The sequence below is a fragment of the Amblyraja radiata genome, chromosome 1 (genome assembly GCF_010909765.2).
Source record: "Amblyraja radiata isolate CabotCenter1 chromosome 1, sAmbRad1.1.pri, whole genome shotgun sequence".
Taxonomy (NCBI): domain Eukaryota; kingdom Metazoa; phylum Chordata; class Chondrichthyes; order Rajiformes; family Rajidae; genus Amblyraja; species Amblyraja radiata.
This window is the reverse complement of record NC_045956.1, coordinates 85,408,387-85,432,726: the sequence shown is the minus strand read 5'-3', so window position 1 is coordinate 85,432,726 and position 24,340 is coordinate 85,408,387.

The window sequence follows — 24,340 nt, the reverse complement described above, 5'->3', positions numbered from 1 at the left end:
TTGTAGGTTAATTTGATTGTAACAGTGCAAGCCAAATTATAGAGTGCAATCTTACACAAACTACAAAGTAGTTTGGTGCTGAGGTAATATGTTAGTTATAGTTGTTCAGTGTTGTTCAAGACCTGATTGTTGATGGAAGGATGCTCCTGTATGGCAGCAGTGGGGTCAGAGTGTGGGGTGGAGTTGGCTCTGACGATATGAGCTATCTCCTTGAGGCAGTGTTTTCTACAGATCTCATTGACAGTGGGGAGACCAATAGATTGGTGTTGCCCACCATTTTTTGCAACCTCTTTCATTGGTGGGTGTTTTTTTAATTATCGAAACAGGCCGTAATGTAATCAGTCATTATGTTCTCCACCATTCACTTGTAGACTTGTTTTTGACAAAATGCCACTTGTAAATTCCAGCTAGGGGTCCAAAGTTGAGAAGATCCCCAAGTGCTCACATTGAGGAATCTGCTCAACATTTTGTTCTAGGTTTGACTGGGTGCAAGAGCATAATCTCTCCTTATTTGATTTTGTTTTGAATAGTTGCGGGAATTAATGTCATCATTAATATATGTATGGAATTATTTGAATTCATTCAAAATGTTTGTAGTTGTGTTTATATATTTACTCATATTTTGCTTTTATTTTTTAATTTCAAAATAGTTTGAAAAATATTTTTAGTGTTTTGATTATTTTTGCACAACACTGAATATATGAAACATTTAAAGTAATACGTTTCATCTTTGTCATGACTTATCTGTTAGCTGAAGAATCAAACTTGCAGATTGCTGCCCAAAAATGTGAATGAGTTTTGTGCGCAAGAACCACTTGATGCGGTTTCCTGCCAAAGTAAGGTAGAGGTAAGAGAATAGAGGCATTTTTTAAAAACTGTATTAAGAACAATATTATCAGAGGATGGAAAGATTTCCCATTTCCAGTAGATTCGGCATTTGTGCTGCTGCATGTAAAAGGGAATTGAAATTTCGAAATAACCAGCTGTTCCTCCACATTTTTTCCAATATCTTCCTTTCCTCAAAGTAGGAAAAATTACCAAAGCACAAAGCGATCAAGAAGTATCAGATATATCTGTGGTGAGGGCTAAAAGTCACTTTAGCTTCATTGCCAATGAGTCTACAATTTGCTGTAAGCTTTATTTCATTGTTCCCCATTGATTTCAATGCCACAAGCTTCACATAATAATACATTAACAACACGTTGACTTTGAATGACTTCCTGCTTTGGAAATGGCTAAGTACTGTTGTTGATCATTTGTTTTTGCATGATGGTTTCTGTACATTACATTATTTGGAGATAGTGGAAAAGTGCGAAATGTGTTGGAATAGATATATTTTATATTAGGATTGTTTAGGTATTGGCTATGTAGGAAACCATGGAAGGAAGCCATGGCCATATGACTGCTAACAAAGATGAGAGTATTGTGAATTTTGATTGTGGTAAAAAAGTCCTCATTGACTTCATTACCTGCCAAATACGAAACAATCCTTCCTAGTTTTCAGTTTTCCTAGTAGCATTAATGCCACAGTAAATGCTGCCCAAGTCCCCCTCGTAGGCCCCCCTCGGTCATGACTGACAATGGGTGATGCATCCTAGTTGGTGGATGCAAGCCTGGGCGATGTCATATGAAGGACAGGCTGTTAGCCATGCAGCACGTCACCCCTCTCCACGTCGCTGATCGATCCAATGGAACAGCAGGGCCATTACAGTTTGGCACCAGGGTCATCGCAGGAGCTGCCAGAGCGAGGTTGTGGACAACGACAAACTCCTTAGGGGCTCCGACTTTGGATTTTCTTGAGGTTTACTCCTGGAGCCTTCTCCATGACTGGATATGACCACAAGGCAGTGGAGGTATTAAATCAGAGTTTTCCCTCTCCTAGATGGACTGCCTTCCCAGGCTGACGAGGCCCATCTGGCCAAGACTCATGGGGGCGGGAGCGTCTACCTTCCAATGCAGGTCTATAGCATCTGCCCACTGCCCACATATTGTACTGGGAACAGGACATTTGCAGCTGTAATTTTCTACAGGCAAATGCTAGAGAGCATATTGACTAGTTGTATCACGGCCTGGTTCGGCAACTTGAATACCCCAGAGATTGCAAAAAATACAATACAATACAATACAATACAATACAATTTATTTGTCATTTGAACCCCATTGAGGTTCAAACGAAATGTTGTTTCTGCAGTCATACACACAAGAAAGAACCAAGACACAACACAATTTACATAAACATCCATCACAGCGCATCTCCTCCTCGCTGTGATGGAAGGCAAAGACTTATCTCTCCCCTGCACTCCCCATTCCCCTCCCGATGTCAGAGTCAAAGCCCCCGGCGGACGATGGTAATTGTCCCACGGCCATTTACGCCACGCCGGGTGATGCAAGGCCGCGCTCCGGGTATTGTTGTTGGAGCCCCCGGCGGGTGCTAGCAAAGTCCCGCAGCCATTCCAAGCCGCGCGGGGCGATGATGTAAGGCCCCGCTCCAGGTAATCTTCGACGCCGCTACTCGGGCGGGAGAAGTCGCCGTTGCGGAATTCCCGAAAAGCGGTCTCCCAGCAGGGACCCGCGGGCTCCCGGTGTTCCTGTCTGCCAGACCTGCGGTTGGAGCCTCCGAATCTCCGGGGGTCGGGTCACAGCCGAGCGCCACCACAGCTCCACCCGCTCCAAACTCGGCCAGCTCCGCGATGGTGAGTAAAGTCCGCAGCTCCGCGACTGGAGCCCCAGGTCGTTCCTGCTGGAGGCCGCTCCACAGTGCTAGGCCCCAATGACAACGGAGACCCGACAGAGAAAAGGTTGGGTTCTCCATGCAGGGGATAGATTTTTAAAGTTTCTCCCACCCCCCGCCCCCCACACACATACCCACACACATACACAAAAAAAAATTAATAAAAACTACATTCAAACGAGACAAAAAATAATAAAAAGACAGACGGACTGCAGAGGCCGCTGCGACGGGAATGGACACTGCCCAGTCCATCATGGGTTCTGACCTCCCCATCATCAGAGGGATCTACAGGAGGCAGCTGGCACTACCAAGGACCCACATCATCCTGGCCAAACTCTCATTTCACTCCTGCCATTGGGAAGAAGGTACAAGAGTCTGAAATCCATAACCTCCAGGTTCAAGAACACCTTGCCAACAACTATCAGGCTACTGAACACTACATACACAAACTGCCTTGGTTGCACTACAGAATTCAGGCTTTTGATTTGTTTTGCACTATATTGTTTTTTTAAATTTATTAAACTTATTGCTTGTTTGTTTATTACATTATCTATTACTATGTTCACAGACCTGATATGCTGCTGCAAGTAAGAATTTTATTATTCCATTTCAGTACATATAAGTACAATTAAAAACTCGACTCTTGACTCTTGACCCTCAGTGGGATTGGATTCGCGCACCATATCAACATTTAAGGAGGAAAATCCCATTTGGTGGTGAAGTAGTGCTCTGATTAGGGAGCTCTGTGGTTTTTTGTAGGCCCAGAAACTTCAGAAGAGCTGACCCTGGTCAGTAACGTGGGGATGAGTGGCAAATTCAGTCTAACTCAGTGAAAATAGAGGAGTTCAAATCTACACATGTGTGAAAGCCAGCTTGATTTTACCACCCAGTATCGGGATTTGAGTAAGCCTGCCCTGTTCCTTCCAGGCATATATGGTTAAAGTTGTGATCAAGCTGGAAATACATCTGTAAAATGAAATTAGTTGGCTGACCTCCTCCTCTGAACTGAGCTTGAGGTAGCAAAGTTTACTTGCTTACATCATTTCCAACCTACGTAAAGAGGTCCCCCACCGGAAAAAGAGTGGTGATTTTGTTAGATTTATTTGCTCTCAGGAAATTGGCATGATTGGCTCGACAAACATTTCAAACACACTGGGAGGTTCGGAGTCTTATGTAGAACTGATGAGACAAGGAAGACAAAATCCACTCCTGAAGACCATATATGAGGCAGGCAGGTACTTACAACAATCGAATAACTTTCATTGATAGTAACTTTATAATCCTAATTGATTTCCGCCTAGTATGCCTTTGTATACCTGTTGAACATGTTAATTGCTCTGTGCCAGGATCTACGCATGAAGCATGGGAAGCAGATACATTTCCTGTGTTATGTAATAAAACTCTTGGCGTCGCTCACAGTGTAGTCACAGTTCATTTTATGTAGATGAGAACTGATGGGAAATTATACATTTTCCTCATTCCCAGCTGCCTTTCACTCTAATATGAGCATGCATGCTTTGAACTCTCACCATTACTTTTTTTTAAAGCATCCCACTTTCCAGACATCCTTTTGCCTGCAAACATCCTACTCCAATCAACTTTTAACAAGTTTCTGTCTCATAACATAAAAGTTGGCTTTGTCCCAGTTCAGAACATTAACTTATAGGCCCACCCTGTCCTTATCCCAAACTATTTAAAATCTAATAGAAGTAATGGTAGCTGGTTCCAAAAGGCTTGTCCACCAACACTTCAGTAACTTGCCCAACCCAATTTTGTAACAGGAGGTCAAACTTTGCCCTCTCCCTTGAAGGACCCTCTACATATTGACTGATAAAACTTTCCTGAACACATTTGAACATTTCTCCCTGTCTAAGCGCTTGTGTTGTGGCAGTTTCTGTATATTGGGGAAAGTTAAAATCCCCGACTACGACAACCTGGCATTTTTGGACTTCCAACTCCCATTGACTATTTGGGGGCCCATATTACACTCACAACAAGGTGATGATCCCCTTTAAATTTCTCATCTCCACCCATATAGTGTTGCTGGATGAACCATCAGTAATGTAACCTTGGACTACTGCTGTGACATTCTTCTTAATCAATAAAGCAACCTCCTCCTCCACCTCTGCCTCTTCTGTAGCACCTGTATCCTGGAACATGATGCTGCCAGTAATGTCCCTCCCTTAGCCAGGTTTCGGTAACAGCTATAACATCCCAGTCACACGTACCTATGCACTCTTAATTAGCCTTACCCATGCCGCTTTCATCGTCTTCATTACTAACTTCTAGTCTCTCACCTGCCTCAATCATGGATTGAATCCCATCCCCCTTCCAATCTAGTTTAAACCCCCCTTAGTTGCCCTTGCAAACCTGCATGACATGATACTGGTTCAGGAACAAACTGGTCCACGTGTACAGATCACCTCTTACCCAGAAGAGATCCCAATGGTCCAAAAATTTGAATCCCTGCCCCAACCTCATCTGTCCTATCTTCCAGTTCTTATCCTCACCAGCACATTGCACCAGGAGCAATCCAGCGATCACAACCCTGGAGGGCCGCCCTTTAACCTTGAGCCTAATCCTCTGTATTCACTCCGCAGGACTTCGCCCCTTTTCCTAATTGTGTCATGTGTGGCAGGGCAGGTTTGAGGGGTCTGGTGACTAACTCTTGTTCCTATTCCCTTCAATTCTTGTGTCTGCCATATTTCCTTAATAGAAAATAAATCCTTTTTTTGTAATGTAAGATGAATACAATTGCACCCTATTCTTCAGATAGGGCTGAGTACAACAGTAGTAATACAACTTTACTCCTGCAACCAAACCCTTTTGCAATCAAGGTTAATATACCATTTGCATTCTTGATTGTACCTGTCTGTTTGTTTTCAGTGATAGATTCAGAGTCACCTACAATTCTTTGTACGTCTACATTTTCACTATCATTTAAATCATATTTTACTTCGGAGTCACGTGTGTGACTACGTGAAGAACCCCGCCAGGACGCATGCGTGTCATATCGCTACACACATTGCGAAACAGTCAGGCGGGGTGGAACGACGTTCCCCCGCAGCGGCAAGTTTAAAAGCCGGAACCTGCAGGTAAGAGATACTCTGCGGTCTTTTTTGTTGTTCCCATACTGTTTTACAGGTGGGGAGTCAATGGACAAGTCCAAGAAAACGACGAGGGCTGCGACAAAGCTGGCGGGGGAGGACCGCGGAGTTGCGGGCAGCCAGCAGCAGCCAGCGGCACATGAATCACCCGTAATGGGAACAGCTGTGCCCGACTTCGCCCCCGCACCGGCCAGATCTACACGAGTCCGACTTCGAGCAGCCGCGAGCGTCCAGCGATCGTGAGCGCTGGAGCAGGATGGAGCGGCATATGGAGCAAATGCTCCAACGTGACAGGCTCCAGGAGATGGAGTCCAGTCACCGTGGGCAATTTATCACACCCACAGCAGCACCTCTTGTAGGGCTGCACAGTGCATCTCCCTCATCAGAGGGGAGTACTGGGGGTCAATTCTGGGCTAATCCTGAAGAGGGGTTTGCAGAACAGAAATCAAGTGTGCAAGGGGTGCAGGAAGATGAAAATCTACTGGACATGGTGTCCAACTTCATACAGCCAGACCAGACTGGCCGAAACCTGGAACAAAAACTAGCTGCCAGTATTGATTATATGTAATTTAAGCAGCTACAGGAACAGGCTGTGATGGACACCATGGCAAGACACTTGGCACCAGGAAACTGTATATCCCTGAATGTTCCCATCGTAAATAATTGCATATGGAAACACGTTGGAGCAGGTGTTAGAGGCCTGGATGTCAAACTCCAAAAAGTACTAGAACTTCTAACAGCGGGAATAACAGCTTTCGCCCGCACAGTAAATGAGAAGGAGATGTCGCAGGATCAACAGGATGCACTGGCACTGCTTTGCAATACACAATATGAAATAAACAGCATCAGGAAGAGTGCCATCCGACCTGCTTTAAACCCAAAATTCGCAGGTCTGTGCAAACCTGGAAACACAAAACCACCAATGTTACTATTTGGAGGAAACCTATCCAAGCAAGTCAAGGAGCTCGATGAGGAGGCAAAAACCCTGGGGCTCATAAAAGCGACATCATCAAGAACCTACTACGGCCATAACAGCACCCTTATGCACCCACCAGTAGAACAAGACAAACTGGTGAAAGCTCAAAGGCCAGGTACACCGAACATCGGTCTTTTTTAGGCCATGGCCCAGGCCGGCCTTCGTAGAAGATGCGCAAACCCCCAACACCAACCCAACCACAAACCCAGACACCGGCGCCTCAACCTCCACGAAGGATTTACAAAAAGAAGTAAACATGCCACTGGTAACCATGGAGGGAGGTGTGTCTGGTTCCTTACAAATTGCAGGTAGTATGGAGGTTGGTGGGAGATTACACTTCTTTCTGGATGCATGGAGTATGTTAACTACAGACACTTATATTTTAAGCAGTATCCAGGGATATACCATAGAATTTATACACAAATATAGCCCTCCAGTTCAGCATGTACCGAACCGAATGTTCGTACTTTCAGGTAAAGAAAAATCAGAAGCACATGCTGAACTGGAGCGGCTTTACGCAAAAGGAGTAATTGAAAAAACCCAACACGAATCACTGGAATTTGTGTCTAATATCTTTACCAAAAACAAAAAAGATGGTGGTTGTCGCATCATCATAGATTTGACCAATTTGAATACATTTGTACAATATATTTCAAAATGGATACCTTTGTTACTGCTAAACAATTGATTTACAAAGGTTACTTCATGGCTAGCATCGATTTAAAAGATGCTTACTATTCAATGCCTATACGAGGTGATCACAGATGTTATTTAAAATTCAACTGGATGGGACATGTGGCAGTATAGAGCGCTACCAAATGGCTAACATCAGCCCCCAGGCTGTTCACTAAAATTTTGAAACCAGCCCTAGCGTTTCTGCAGAAACAAAAACACATGGTCATGGCATATCTAGATGACATACTTATTGTGGGCAAAACTTTGGAATTGGCCAAACAAACTGTAACGGCCACAAAACAATTATTTGAAAAACTGGGGTTTATCATCCATCCAGTTAAATCTAAATTAACGCCTTCCACCACAATGGATTATTTGGGGTTCACCATTGACTCAGTTCACATGTCGGTGACTTTGCCAAAGGAAAAGGCTATAGTCTTAATAGAGGCTTGCAATAACCTCATTGACATCAGTAAACCGTCCATCAGATTGATAGCAAGAGTAATTGGCAAAATGGTGGCTGCTTTTCCAGCCACACAATTCGGACCTTTACATTACCAAAATTTACAGAGGGCAAAAATACGAGCACTCAAAATTAATGCTGGTCATTTTGACAGACCAATGAAGCTACCAATCGAAGCTATAATGGAACTAAAATGGTGGAAAGATAACATTCGGCATTGTTCCAATCCAATCATTATCAGCAACCCTTCTATGGTGCTACAAACTGATGCAAGTGCACTTAGTTGGGGTGCTACCTATTCCATCTCCAGCTGTGGAGGTAGATGGAATGCACAGGAGGCGTCATTATTACAAACACTGGGCATAAACTACCTGGAAATGTTGGGTGCATTCCATGGCCTAAAGTCATATTGTTCTGGGTTATATCACCAGCATGTTAGACTACAGATTGACAATACCACCGTGGTAGCATATATCAACCACATGGGTGGAAACAAATCGACATCATGTGACAATCTGGCCAATACAATTTGGCAATGGTGTATCCAGAGAAATATTTGGATATCAGCTACTTACCTACCAGGTAAACTAAATTCAGTGGCAGACACCAGGTCACGCAAATTTAATGAAAACACCGAATGGATGTTGGATAAAAAAGTATTTGCTGATATTACAGCATGGTATGGAACACCAGATATCGATCTATTCACATCCAGACTTAATCACCAGTTATCAAACTATGTTTCATGGGAACCAGACCTTGGGGCAGTGGCGACAGATGCATTTTCGCTGCATTGGGGGAAATTGTTTATTTATGCATTCCCTCCTTTCTGGCTCATCAGTCGGGTATTAAGGAAAATACGGCAAGACTCTGCGTCTGGTATTTTGGTAGTACCCGATTGGCCTACTCAATCAAGCTATAATGGTTACCTGTGATACTCGACATGGTATTAGAACCATGCATCACCATCCTGAATAGACCAGATTTATTGGTTCATCCCGTAACAAGGAAAAGACACCCATGTCATAACTATATGAACTTATTAATTTGTAGAGTCTAAAAGTACCTCTACTGCAACTGGGACTGACGGACCGAACAGTGAACATTATTTCAGCGGCCCACAGACAGTCCACCAAAAAACAGCATCTGGTATACATCAGGAAATGGGAGATATATTGTCACAGAAACAACATCACCTACAGATCAATGAACATCCCGTCTGTTCTGGAATTCCTGGCAGGCCTCCATTATGATGAGGGGCACAGTTATAGTGCCATCAACTGCGCCAGAAGTGCCCTGTCAACATATCTATGGCAAGGAACAGAGCGTCATTCTGTTGGGACTCACCCCCTGGTAACAAAACTTATGAGGGGAATTTTCAATATCAATCCCCCAAGAACCAGGTACTCTCAAATATGGGATGTGAGTATTGTCCTGACTATGCTAAGGAATTGATCTCCAGCAACAGCTCTGTCCTTACAAAGACTGACACTGAAAACAGTCATGCTGATGGCTTTGGTCACGGCACAAAGGGTACAGTCGTTACATAAATTAAGACTGGACAACATGATTTCTTCATCTGGGAATATAACGTTTCATATTTATGAATTAGTCAAGCAGAACAGACAGGGGTCAGCGGGCCTCAATATAGAATTCAGGGCTTACCCGACAGATGATCATCTCTGTATAGTAAGACATTTATTGTTATATATGGAGAACACGAAAATCATCAGAGGCAATGAGATGGCACTACTAATCAGCCACAAGCAACCACACAAAAAAGTGACGGTCCAGACCATCTCAAGATGGCTGAAACAGGTTCTAATAAAGGCTGGGGTGGATACTAACATTTTAAAATCTCATTCCACCAGGGCTGCAGCTACAACGGCAGCTATGCAGTTGGATGTACCGATGGACCAAATCCTCAAGACAGCAGGATGGTCAAGGGAGAAAACATTCCAACTATTTTATTATAAACCAGTAATTAAATCTGGAACGTTTGCAGAAACAATTTTAAGTTCTGTAATATAATTTCACCCCATAAATAGGGGCTATAATTTGGTGTTAATAAATGTATCATGGATTTCAATGTCAGATTCATGTCTAATCATGTTAACACAAATTCCTCCCACAGTCATTAAGGCAGATGTGATGCATGGACTTGTTTCCACGGAATGAAATCACAGAGCTTTGAAATCTTCACGTAGTCACTCACGTGACTCCGAAGTAAAATAGTAAGATTAAACAAGAACTTACCAGTTCGAAGTTTGATCGTTATTTTATGAGGAGTACGTTGAGGGAATACGTGCCCTACGCTCCCACCCTTGGTCATATACTCAACTGGTATCTTCTTCTTTAACCTTACCATGTTCAGTCATTACAGTTATCTGTGATTTCACACCGCTGCTTTGAAGAATGACACGCATGCGTCCTGGCGGGGTTCTTCACGTATTCCCTCAACGTACTCCTCATAAAATAACGATCAAACTTCGAACTGGTAAGTTCTCGTTTAATCTTACTATTCTGCTTTACAACTTTTCCTGCCAAAGTGAATGACTTCAGAAGGGAAATCCTTTCCCGTGACTTTCAGTCTGAAGAATGGTCTCGACCCAAAACATCACCCATTCCTTCTCCCCAGAGATTCTGCCTGTCCTGCTGAAGTACTCCAGCTTTTTGTGTCTATCTTAGATATTCACTGCAGTTGTATTATATTTGAATAAAAAATGTCCACAACTCCCACATATTGCAGTCACAACACATCTGGCCACCCATCACTTTATTTAATCAAATTGGTTACTTTGCTTAGTTTATTACATTAATTACATTACATTAATTAAATCTTAGTTGTTAAGATATACTTACATGCTGTGAAAAACTTAAATTTAGCTCAAAGTGACCAACAAACATTTCCCTTTGTAGAATTATTTGGGGAGAATGTTTGGCCTTAATTTTTAAAGGATTTTAGTATAATATTAAATGTTTCTCACACACAACCAGACACAAATAGTTCAGAGATACTGACTAAAATATTCTTCTGCATCAGCAAGGGCACTTCAAGGAAGCACTGGGCTTTTTCTGTGTGAGGATCCATGTTAGGTAAGAAGGAACTGCTGATGCGGGTTTAAACCGAAGATAGACACAAAATTCTGAGTCTCAACCTGAAATGTCATCCATTCATTCTCTCCAGAGATGCTGCCTGTCCTGCTGTTACTCCAGCATTTTGTGTCTATCTTCCATGATAGATAAGTTTGGTCCTGCACAAGGTCCAAGATGGTATGCTGGATAGAACAGGACTTGAACTCATGGCATTAATTCACAAGTGCACAAGTTATAGGAGTAGAATTAGGCCATTCGGTCCATCGAGTCTACTCCACTATTTAATCATGGCTAATCTCTGCCTCCCATTTTCCTACCTTCTCCCCATAACCCTTGACACCCATTCTAATCAAGAATTTGTCTATCTCTGCCTTTAAAATATCCACTGACTTGGCCTCCACAGCCCTTTGTGGCAATGAGTTCCACAGATTAACTACCCTCTCACTAAAGAAGTTCCTCCTCACCTTTCTAAAAGAGCACCCTTTAATTCTGAGGCTATGTTCTCTGATCCTACACTCTCCCACCAATGGAAACATACTTTCCACATCCACTCTATCTATGCCTTTCATTGTTCTGTCAGTTTCAATGAGGTTCCCCCTCAACTTTCTAAAATCTAGTGAGTAGAGGACCAGTGCTGTCAAACGCTCACCATATGCTAACCCACTCATTCCTGGAATTGGTGGAATTGGCTGAAACCAGTTTGCCAATCTAATGGATCATGGGTCTACAATAGAGATCAGATGTAGTGAGAATGGTGAGTAGGTGGAGAGATCATGTGGGTGGTAGGATGGGTAAAGCCTGGAGTTTGGTAAGTGTGACTGTGGTTCTGGTGAATGGAAAGAGATCAAGAACCTTGTGCCATGATGTCAGTACACAATAACCTTTTACAACAGCAAACTGAAATAATTATTTGTTTTCAACATAGGAAGGAGAACAATATATTGCTCTCAACAACAGAGCTGCTTTAGAGCTGGTCAACAGCCTCAAGTTCCCCGACATCCATATCACCAGGAACCTAACCTCCCCTTACACTGATTAGTGAATCCAAAAGCACATCAGCATATTTACTTTCTTTGGCATCTTGAGACGGTTTGGCATGTGCACAAGAATTCTCTCAAAGAATGCACTAATGCAGATGCACTAAAGGAAGTATTCAGATGGGATGCATCTCAGCCTGGTTTAGCAACTGCTCTGCTCTTGACCACCTGGACTTGCAGTGATGGTGAACGCAGCCCAGTCCATCACTGGCTTCAACAGAGGCACTATAAAAACTGTTCTGATTGGATGCATCTCAGCATGGCAAATGCTCTGCTTTTGATTGTCTGATCCTGCAGAGAGTGGTGAACAAAGCCAATCCCTGCGGTGAGAATGGTCAACACAGATTTGTCACTTACTTCATCCACTTTGGTGCATTGCATCATTCTTCTACCTTCTGGGTGAAGATACAAGAGGTTGAAAGCCCAAATGTCCAGACTTAAGAACAACTTCATCTCCATCATTAAACTCTTAAACCAATCACCTCTTTCACACCCACTTCCCAGAGGTGCTGTCATGTATTCTTACTCTTAACTCCACCTCAATCAGTTATTCTGTGATTTTACATTTTTTTGTAATACTTCGGATTCCACAACAATCCTGCACCATTCTTATGTTTTACACTGATCGCTGCATTTATTGGTGAATCTATCAGCACCATATGTATTCTATTTGCTCTGTGAGCTACATGTGAACAAGAAATGTCATTGTACTCTGATGCATTTGATAATTAAATCTGAATTGGAATCTTAATGTTAATCTTAATCAAAATCATATATCTGCAGAAGACAAACCACCTGCCTGTGATCCATTTCACTTGATGTGCATCCATTAATTTGCACATGCAAGCACAAGGCCTATGAACACGTATTTGTTGTGTTACAGGTCATAAGATTGTAAGATTACAAGGGATCGGAGTAGAATTGGGCCAATCGTCCTATCAAGTCTACTCCGCCTGTTTACCATCTGGTCTAAGGGAGAATATTTAAAATGAGCATGGTTGGTATTTATACACAAGCACATATCGATTCCCCACAGCTAATGTGTGTATGTTATATCTCTCGAATGGTGACAATTCACTGTCAATTTACCAACAGATTCTGAGTAGTTTAGTCTGCCAGAAACTTGATTGTGATGGATCAGGTTTATCCCTGAATATCCCTGAGAATCTTTATAGCTTTCAAATATAACTTCTCATTTCTCTGTCTGCATGAACTTCATCCTGAGATGTCAAGGTGGAAGAGGTATGGAGGGGGACCTAACTGGAGGGGGACCGACATTCTGGCAGGCAGGTTTGCTCGGGCTACACGTGTGACTTTAAACTAAATAGTGGGGGGAGGGATTGACAAATTGGGAGTATAAAGATGGAGTTGAAGGGGAAGTGGCTGCAGGAAAAATTACAAAAGATTCTCGAATTAATGGGAAGGAAAGCTCGAGAATGGACAACAGAGTAAGGTCAGGGCCAATTGCGAGCGGTGCGAGGGGGGAAGTGAATACGGAGGACAAAGTGCTGTATATGAATGCGTGAAATATAAGGAATAAAGTGGACGAGCTTGAGGCTCAGTTAGAAACTGGCAAGTATGACGTTGTGGGAATTACTGAGACATGGCTGCAAGAGGGCCAGGGCTGGGCACTGAATATTCAAGGGTATACCTTCGGTCAAAAAGACAGACAGGTGTGCAGAGGGGTTGGGAATGCCCTGTTGGTGAGGAATGAAATTAAGTCCCTTGCAAGGGGTGACATTGAAACAGGAGATGTGGAGTCAGTATGGATAGAACTAAAGGTAAAAAGACCCTAATGGGACTAATCTACAGGCCCCCAAACAGTAGCCTGGACATAGGGCGAAAGTTGAATCAGGAGTTAAAATTAGCATGTAGTAAAAGTAATGCCGTGGTTGTTATGGGAGATTTCAACATGCAGGTAGACTGGGAAAATCAGGTTGATACTGGACCCCAAGAAAAGGACTTTGTAGAGTGCCTTCGTGATGGATTATTTGAACACTTCGTGATTGATTCTTTATTGGAGCCTACCAGGGATAAGGCAATTCTGGATTTAGTGTTATGTAGTGAACCGGATTTGATAAAGGACCTCGAGGTTAATGAGCCATAAGGAGGCAGTGACCATAACATGGTCAGGTTTAATCTACAATTGGAGAGGGAGAAGAGTAGAGCAGAGGTGTCAGTGTTGCAGTTGAATAAAGTGGACTATGGGGCCATGAGGGAGGAGCTGGCCAAAGTTGACTGGAAACATACCGCACGGATGACAGTGGAACAAAAATGGAACAAAGGTGTTTCTAGGAATAATACAGAAGGTGCAGGATCAGTTCATTCCAAGGGAAGAAAGATTCCAAGGGGAGAAAGGGCCGACCATGGCTGACAAGGGACAGTATAAAAATTAAAGCGAAGAAGTACAACGTAGCAAAGATGAGCGGGAAGCAAGAGGATTGGGTAATGCTTAAAGAACAACAGAAGATAACCAAAAAGCCAATACAGGGAGAAAAGATGAGGTACGAAGGTAAGCTAGCCAAGAATATAAAGCAGGATAGTAAAAGCTTCTTTAGGTATGTGAAGAGGAAAAAATTAGTTAAGACCAAAGTTGGACCCTTGAAGACCGAAAAAGGTGATTTTTTTATGGGGAAGAAGGAAATGGCAGATGAGTTGAACAGGTACTTTGGATCTGTCTTCACTAAGGAGGACACAAACAATCTTCCTGATATAGTAGTGGCCAGAGGATCTGGGGTGACAGAGGAACTGAAGGAAATCCACATTAGGCAGGAAATGGCGTTGGATAGACTGATGGGACTGAAGGCTGATAAATCCCCAGGGCCTGATGGTCTGCATCCCAGGGTACTTAAGGAAGTGGCTCTAGAAATCGTGGATGCATTGGTGATAATTTTCCAATGTTCTATAGACTCAGGATCAGTTCCTGTGGATTGGAGGGTAGCTAATGTCATCCCACTTTTTTAAAAAGGCGGGAGAGAGAAAACAAGGAATTATAGACCGGGTAGCCTGACATCGGTGGTGGGGAAGTTGCTGGAGTCAATTATAAAAGATAAGATAGCCGAACACTTCGATAGCAGTAACAGATTGGTCCGAGTCAGCATGGATTTACGAAGGGGGATTCATGCTTGACTAATCTTGTGGAATTTTTTGAAGATGTAACTAGGAAAATGGACAAGGGAGCGCCAGTGGATGTAGTTCACCTGGACTTTCAGAAAGCAGTTGATAAGGTCCCACATAGGAGATTAGTGGGCAAAATTAGGGCACATGGTATTGAGGGTAGAGTGCTGACATGGATAGAGAAGTGGTTGACAGACAGGAAACAAAGAGGTGGGATTAACGGGTCCCTTTCAGAATGGCAGGCAGTGACTCGTGGGGTACCGCAAGGCTCGGTGCTGGGACTGCAGCTATTTACAATATACATCAATGATTTGGATGATTAGCAAATTTGCAGATGACACAAAGCTGGGTGACAGAGTTAACTGTGAGGAGGATGCTATGAGAATGCATGGTACCTTGGACAGGTTGGGAGAGTGGGCAGATGCATGGCAGATGAAGTTTAATGTGGATAAATGTGAGGTTATTCACTTTGGTAGCAAAAACAGGAAGGCAGATTACTATCTAAACGGTGTCAAGTTGGGAAAAGGGGAAGTACAACGGGATCTGGGAGTCCTTGTACATCAGTCTATGAAAGTAAGCATGCAGATACAGCAGGCAGTGAAGAAAGTGAATGGCATGTTGGCCTTTATAACAAGAGGAATTGAATATAGGAGCAAAGAGGCCCTTCTGCAGTTGTACAGAGCCCTAGTGAGACCACACCTGGAGTATTGTGTGCAGTTTTGGTCCCCTAATTTGAGGAAGGACATTCTTGCTATTGAGGGAGTGCAGCATAGGTTTACAAGGTTAATTCCCGGGATGGCAGGACTGTCATATGCTGAGAGAATGGAGCAGCTGGGCTTGTACACTCTGGAGTTTAGAAGGATGAGAGGGTATCTCATTGAAACATATAAGATTGTTAAGGACTTGGACACGCTAGAGGCAGGAAACATGTTCCCGATGTTGGGGGAGTCCAGAACCAGGGGCCACAGTTCAATAATAAGGAGTAAGCCATTTAGAACGGAGACGAGGAAACACTTTTTCTCACAGAGAGTGGTGAGTCTGTGGAATTATCTGCCTCAGAGGGCAGTGGAGGAGTGTTCTCTGGATGCTTTCAAGAGAGAGTTAGATAGAGCTGTTAAAAATAGCGGAGTCAGGGGATATGGGGAGAAGGCAGGAACGGGGTACTGATTGGGGATGATCAGCCATGATCACATTGAATGGCGGTGCTGGCTCGAAGGGCCGAATGGCCTACTCCTGCACCTATTGTCTATTGTCTATTGTCTATTGTCTATTGTCTATTGTCTATTGTATGCCAGGATTGGGAATACTCTGCTTCTTGGAAAGTTATGGTAAATGTGCAATGCACAGAGGATGCGGGATGTTTTTTTTAAGCATCTGACACTGCAAAGTTCCACTGCAAGTAAGGCCAAAAGCTCTTGCAGAATGGGACAGACCACCAATGGTGCAAGACCAGAGAGGTGATTTCCGATTGCAGGAAGGGAAAGCGGAGGGTCAATGAACCCGTCTTAATTGTTGGGATGCCACGGGGAGAGACAACAGCTTCAAGTTCGTGGATGTGAACATCTCTGATGATCTGTCCTGGACCCAGCACATTGATGCAATCACACAGAAAGACAGTCAGTGGCTCCACTTCTTTAGACATTGAGGAGATTCAGCATCTTGCCGAATATTCTATCGAACTTTGACAGGTGGAGAGCATAGTGACAGGTTGGTTAATGGCCTGGTTCAGTAACTTGAATGTCCAGGAAATGAAGGAGGCTGCAGAAAGTGATGAACATGTGTCTGACTGGTTAGCACACCGGAAAACCTCGATACACGTGACAATAAACCCTTATACTCGAGGAGAGATTCTCAGAGATCCTGACTGCCTAAATGTGATGTCTGCCTCCCTCTTATTCTTGACCAGAGTTTCAGTATCTCTCGCCAATCAGGGTTTCCTAAGTTTTCCAGCCTTGCCCTTCATCCAAATAGGAACATGTTGCCCCTTTGTATTCTTGTGAACTCATTTTTGAAAGTGTTCCACTTGCTCTCCTGAACTCTCTCAAGCATTCTGCAAGTTCCCACCTAATGTCTCCAAAAAGGGCCAATTTAAGACCTTCACATGTTGGCCAGTCCAATCCTTCTCCACCACTACGACAAACTAATGGAATTATGGTAACTGGTCCCAAAGTGCGTCCACACTGACTCTGCTGTCACTTGCCCTGCCTCATTCCCTAACAGGAGGTGAGGGGGGAAAGATTTAATAGGAACCGAAGGGAGGTACTATCACAAAATTAAAAAACAACATTTGGACAGGTACATGGCTAGGATAGGATTAGATGTATATGGGCCAAATGCAGGTAGGTGAGTGTAGTGTAGATGGGCATGTTGATCTGCCTGAGTGAGTTGGCCTGAAGGGTCTGTTTGTATGCTGTCTGACTATGACTCAGTGAGAATGTCCAGTGTTGCGCCCTGTCTGGTAGGGCCCTTTATATTTGATTAATGGGCCTGTCCCACTTAGGTGACTTTTTAGGCGACTACAGGAGACTATGCAGTTGTCGCATGGTCGCCACATGTTCGCGGGTGGTTGCCGGGGAGTCACCTTCATGGTCGTGAGTAATTCCCACATTCTCGGAACTAGTCGCGGCTTTATTCTGGTCGCCGCTAATTTTTCAACATGTTGAAAAATTAGCGGGGACCAGAATGAAGCCGCCATGGAGAGTAATGAGAATTCTCGTGTCACAGGTACAGTGGTAGTGGGTTGACAGGAGGTTGTAGGTTGTCGTAGGTTGTCGCCGGTGCTGACCGGTGAATTTCATTGGATCATTGGGAAAAAAACCCATAAACAGTAGTTTTCAGAAGCAAGGATAACCGACCGGTAATGTTAATGTCCTCCAAACTTCACAGCCGTGTATCTTTGGCTTCTTAAAAGTTGTCTCCACTCCTTCTCCCCACCCCGTTTCCCCCTCCTCCCCCATTCTCCGCCCTCTCCCCCCCTCTTTTAAAGGACCTTCGTGACCCTTCCCGTACACTGTGCTTTCACCGTCTTAATTACAGCGCCAACCTTCCTGTTCATCATGGTGTGTGTCTGTATCACATTGGTTTTGCACCACGTGAATTTCACTCAGACATGACTCCCCCCTCTTGCCCTGTCCCCTGCTTGCATAACTGGCTGGTGAAGGAAGCGATGTGTGTGTGTGTGTGTTCCACTCTGACAGTCGCCGTTCCAGTCGCCGGTTTTTCGGCGACTTGAGAGAGTGTAAAAATCATCACCAATAAAACACCAAGCTATGGTTTTGTATTAACATAGACAAAAACAAATGTAACACTGCCATATTAATACAAAGTTGAACTTCACGGACTAGTTTTCCTTGGACAAATTTCCAGCCAATTTCTTAAAAAAGGAGCTTGGTTTTGACAGCTCTGAAGTTTCAATGAGAAAGCTTCTCACTCTCTGCAGTTATATTGATTGCTGTGTGTAATAGCAGTATGTTTCTCCATTTAGTTTATCAGCGAGTGAATTGTGTTGCCCTGAGGTACATTGCTGTGAATTTAGTACAAAGGAGACCGTGTGTCAAGTGTAGCTTCAATCTATCTTCAGGTACAAATGAGCATTCGTCAATCTCCATTTGTAAAACCATTTAAATAGAAAACAATCCTGGGACTAAGAATAAAGTACAAAAGTTTGGGAACTGTGGAGAAAAATAGATCCAAAGTGCTGGAGTAAAGCCATGGATCAGAGAACGGCAGATGGGTGATATTTTGGGTCGGGATTTCAGACTGAGTATAATGTGGGGGGGGGTGGGGGTGGTAAAGGGGGAAGAATGAAACCTGGAAGCGAGATGGTGGCAGGGCAAAGACTAGATTAGAGAATGTCAATGATGAGGCAAATTACATTTATTGAAAAAAAAGGACAGTTTTATCGCAAACATTGAGCTATTTTTCACAGGTGGTTTCCTGCATGATCTGTGCTGTAGGGATAATGCAAAGCACAGCATGTGCTTTGTTTTTGAAACGCTCTGAAGAGGAACTAGATTACCAATGCTCCGGATTATTGACCACGAATGAACGGCTACTCATACATTATAAATATGTATGCCTCAATAGAAAATGACATTAAATACATATTGAGACTGGAAATTCTCTGAGGTATAAAAATGCTAATTTGACTTGATTTTAGGCCTGGCAAAGGTCACAGTCAGGCATTCCCATTATAGTTAAGATAAATTGCTTTTGCATGGTCAGGAAGAGGTGGTATTTCCATTAGTGAATGAATGTATAATTATCTGCAGACAAATGTAAATTTCAATATAATCCCGTAATTGCCACATTAAAAATCAATTCCAGATTGTCAAAATGAATGCAATCATTCAGTATTTCAATATAGTGCAACATAAGATGAAAAAAAATTTCACCACATTCTCCAAGCACTGCAAATGTGGAACATGCACGTTGTCAAACTAGGTATCCTTGGGACAATGCACTTCTTTTCATTATTTTCATGTTTTTTGAAGATAGTGATCGAGGGATTAAAGGAAATATAATCATCTTCATACTTTTCTCATTTAGGCAGATTGGGGAGAATGTTCAGAAATGAAAAGGAAAATGCTTTGAATTTAATTCCATCAGATAATATGATTCACTCAATATTAATGTTAGGACTGGGGGAGGGGAAGGTGCAGTCAACATGTTTATTTTTAGATCCCTGTGAGACCTGAGAAGTCCCTGAATTATGCCTTGTGGTTTTGTCATTGTCCTATCGGGGACACATGACAATAAACTCACTTGAATTTAAGATTAAGCCACCTCATTCAGAACCAACAGAAGGGAATAAAGGTCAGAAGATCAGGCCAGTGATGCGGTAGCAATGACTCTCAGGTAAATGAAATGAAGAATCAAGAGAATAAAGCCCATGTTAACATGTAGGTAGGAGAAATGGAGGGCAAAGGGAGCATTCCTGATACCATGGGTTCCAAATTTAGATATTAAAACGTCCCAGAAATTCACTCCTTTAGTTGCAGGTGGACAATTTTTTTTTTGTGAGTGAAACCCGCATTGATTAATCTTGCAGCAAGGGCTTCAAACAGATGTTAACTCCTTTGCCACCGATGCAAATGGTTTAATTCCTTATTTCAGTCAAAGCCATTGGAAGTTATATTTCTTTTCCTGAACCCAAGTACTGACAAGAGGGTCTGGATCTGAAACGTCACCCATTCCTACTCTCCAGAGATGCTGTTTGTCCCGCTGTGTAACTGGAGCATTTTGTGTCAACCTTTGCCTGGAAATGTGCCTGTGCCTTCTGTCCACCATGACGGGTTGTAGTGCATCAGTTATTGCTATTAAGTGTAACAAGTGCATGGTGGCACGATGGCATAGAGTTGCTGCCTTACAGCGTCAGAGACCCCGGTTCGATCCTGATTACGGGTGCGTCTGCACGGAGTTTGTACGTTCTCTCCCTGGTTCTGCCACCCTGGTTTCTCCAGGTGCTCTGGTTTCCTCCCACACTCCACAGACGTGCAAGTTTGAAGGCTTCTGTAAAGATTGTAAGTTGTCCCTCGTGTGTAGGATAGTGTAGGGGGATCACAGCGTGGACTCGGTGGGCCAAAGGGCCCGTCTCCACACTACCTGTAAACTAAACAAAACTAAACTAAACTAATGGTGGTAACCTAAGTGCTAAAAATGGCATACGTGAATCAACAGAAGGTATTATCACCATTAGATTAACAATTTAAATATTTCTAACTTTGAACATCCTGATGACAGAACAGAAACTAGAAAATGAAAGGCTCTGAAACAAAATTCCAAAAACACTGATATAATCTTCAGTCGACTTCACATTTGATCCCACATTTGATGGCACAACTTTGAATATTATTTTGCAAAACAGTGCTTCAAAAGTATAAAGGTTTGGACAGCATAATTTCAATGATTGAAACATAGCCGAGAGGGGACACAAAGTGCTGGATTAGCTCAGCAGGTCAGGCAGCATATCTGGAGAACATAGATAGGTGACATTTAAGGTCTTAAAGCGCTTTCTCACGGGGCGACTTGACGCAAGATGTAACCAGAGTGAAGTGGTCGTGGTCTAGCACGATATCACACGATATAACGGGGGGTAGATAAAGAGTTCCCATGGGTACTCGGCATTTCTGTTATTTGTGCGAGTGACTAGTCCGTTTCCCGAGCTTTCCCGTTAAATCTTGAATGAACATTGTGAATCCCCATTCATAAAAGAGAAGGTAATTGCGCGGGAGGGTTAATAATTGACAATCTGCTGCTGCCTTAAAAAGTTCCCACGGTAGACTCACGATATACAGTGTATCGTGAGTCTTGCGTGGGAACTTTTTAACTCAGCGGGCAGGCAGCAGCAGATTGTCGCTCCTTTCAGTTTCACCCCACCTACACCCCTCTGCTTCCCGGTCATGTGTGTGACCCCTTCTCTCCCCTCTTCAGCTCCCGCCCATTGCTCCGGCGCGGGGGCTTTGCACTGTCTTCACGTCGGCGATGCCAGCAGGTCAGTGCCAGTCACCGGAGACGTCAGGACCAACGGGACACCGACCCCCAGGCCCACTGCAAGCACTGAGATCCCAGAGACCAACAACCAGCAGCAGCGCAGCCCCGTTCCAGCTCCAGAGGAACACGCTCCCCGTAGGGACAGAAGCTGATGGTGTGCAAGGTACGTCTTGTTCTTGGGGTTGCGGATGAGGGGGCGCAGCTCGGGCTGTGACGTCTCCGGCCACCCCCCTGTACAGGAGCTGAGACTGGGAACTGTGGGGTTGTTTGCAGTTGCAGATGGAAGGGGCAAGGGTGGTACAGTTCACAGTCTCAGCTCCAGTCCATGGGGGTGGCCGGAGACGTTAGGACCAACGGGACACCGACTGCAAGCACGGAGATCCCAGAGACTCACAGCCAGCAGCAACTCTAGCCCAGCCCCGCTCCAACTCCAGAGGAACCCGGGTTGCGGATGAGGGGGCGCAGCTCGGGGAGCGGATTCCTCTGGAGTTGGAGGGACAGGGAGACACAGCAGCTTTTGAGAATGGTGGGCAATCACTTCCAAAGTTCTGCCCACACAGTCAGTACACCTCTCCTACACTTGTCTCCCGCACTAAGATCATCTCGCAGAGAATGATCCCAGCCTAACAGCATGTTCATTCCAGATTACTCACCTTCTGTCCCCTCTGTCCAGCTTCCGGGTTCACCGTTCGCAGGAGTTCCCACGGTAAACGCAAGAGTCAATACGGATATCGCACTGGCCACTACGTGCATATAATGTTGCAATCTTCAACCACAAGTGTACAAGTCACTCTTGGAGAAATTCAAACTTGCTTGAATTTTCTCCCGTCACCAAGTTACACGAGTACCTGCCGTTAGCGCCACGGTGGTCCACGGTGGTCTACGAATGCCGTACGGTTATCGCACGGGGTTCCCACGATGTTCAATTCTGGTTAACTCTTGCGTCAAGTCGCCCCGTGAGAAAGCGCTATTAACATGAAATGTCACACATCCATGTTCTCCAGAGATGCTACCTGACCTGTTGAGTTACTTTGTGTCCTTTTGTGCATTAACAAGTATCTGGAGTTACTTGTTTCTACAAACACTTCTACAAACTGCTTCATTGTTTAACTTTGGAATTGTTTCAATTATGTACCTTTCCACTTTCTTGTGTTATTTGGACTTTGTAATCTACACTTCCGTAACTCATGAATTTTTGAACAAATCTTTGTCAAGAGTTTTAGATATCCAAATGTGGCCTCATCAGTGTCTGATAAAGCTTTAGCATTACATCCTTGCTTTTATATTCTAATCCCCTTGAAATGAAAGCCACCATTGCATTTGCCCTCCTTACCACTCACACAACCTGCAAATTAACCTTTTGGGAATCGTTGCGCCAGCACTCCCAAGTCTCTTTTCACCTCCGATTTGTGAATCCTCTCCCCGTTTAGAAAGTAGTCTACACCTTTATTCCTTCTACCAAAGAGCCTGACCGTACACTTTGCTATACTGTATTCTATTTGCCACTTCTTTACCCACTCTCCCAACCTGTCCAAGTCATTCTGCAGCCTCCCTGCTTCCTCAACATTACCAGTCCCTCCACCTAACTTCATATCATCCGTCATCCTGCCCACAAAATGATCTATCCCCTAATCCAGATCAGTAACATATAACATGAAAAGTAACAGACCCAACACTGACCCCTACGGAACGCCACTGATCATTGGCAGCCCCCCAGAAAAGCCCCCCTTTATTCCCACTCTTTGCCTTCCGCCAGTCAGCCAATCTTATTTTATTTTTCCAAATTATAATGCCTTCATTTATTCAATAAAGGAATCAACTCATGTCTCCCCAGCACCAAAGACTTGCATGGTAAAATGTCCAAACAGTGCTATCATTAAAACTCATCTCAAATTTGAAGGTTAGACAAAAATGCTGGATAAACTCAGCGGGTGAGGCAGCATCTAGGGAGCGAAGGAATAGGTAACCTTTCGGGTCGAGACCCTTCTCCAGACTGCAGAATTTTCACCCGCTGAGTTTCTGCAGCATTTTTGTCTAACCTTCAAATTTTCCAGCAACTGCAGTTCTTTCTTAAACATTAAAACATCAAGAATTGGTTATATATTAGTCTCGACTCCAGTAAAAATGATCCAACCATGGTTCATGTTAATTGTCAAACAAAATTTGATCAAGCTGTAAAAGAACAAACAAAGCCAGAAAACCTGGTCAAAGAGTTAACATTTTTCAGAGCATCTGAAAGGATCAGCAAGAGCAAGGGAAATTATTTACTACTTGCTTTGCCTTTGGCGATGCTGTTGGGTATTTCTGATTCCAGATATCTTTAACTTTCTTTTTAAGTTGATGACCTGAGATTATATTGGAATGGAAGGTTGAAGCTCTCAGGAGGCTCTGCAAAATCCAAATTAAACTATAATGAAATTGCAGCAGTCCAGCTTTCAGTGGGCAACTCCAAAGCTCCGATGTTCCTAAAGTAACTTTAATTGGATATTTTTATTTAGATTTGATCAAGTAGGTACAAGATGCTGGATAATTACATTATTATTATGATGCAATAATGATTGATCTTCTGAGATTAAAGATAAGATGACTAAAACACTTAAAACTGTAATAAACCAAAAAACGTGGAGCACTTATAAAAAATGCAGA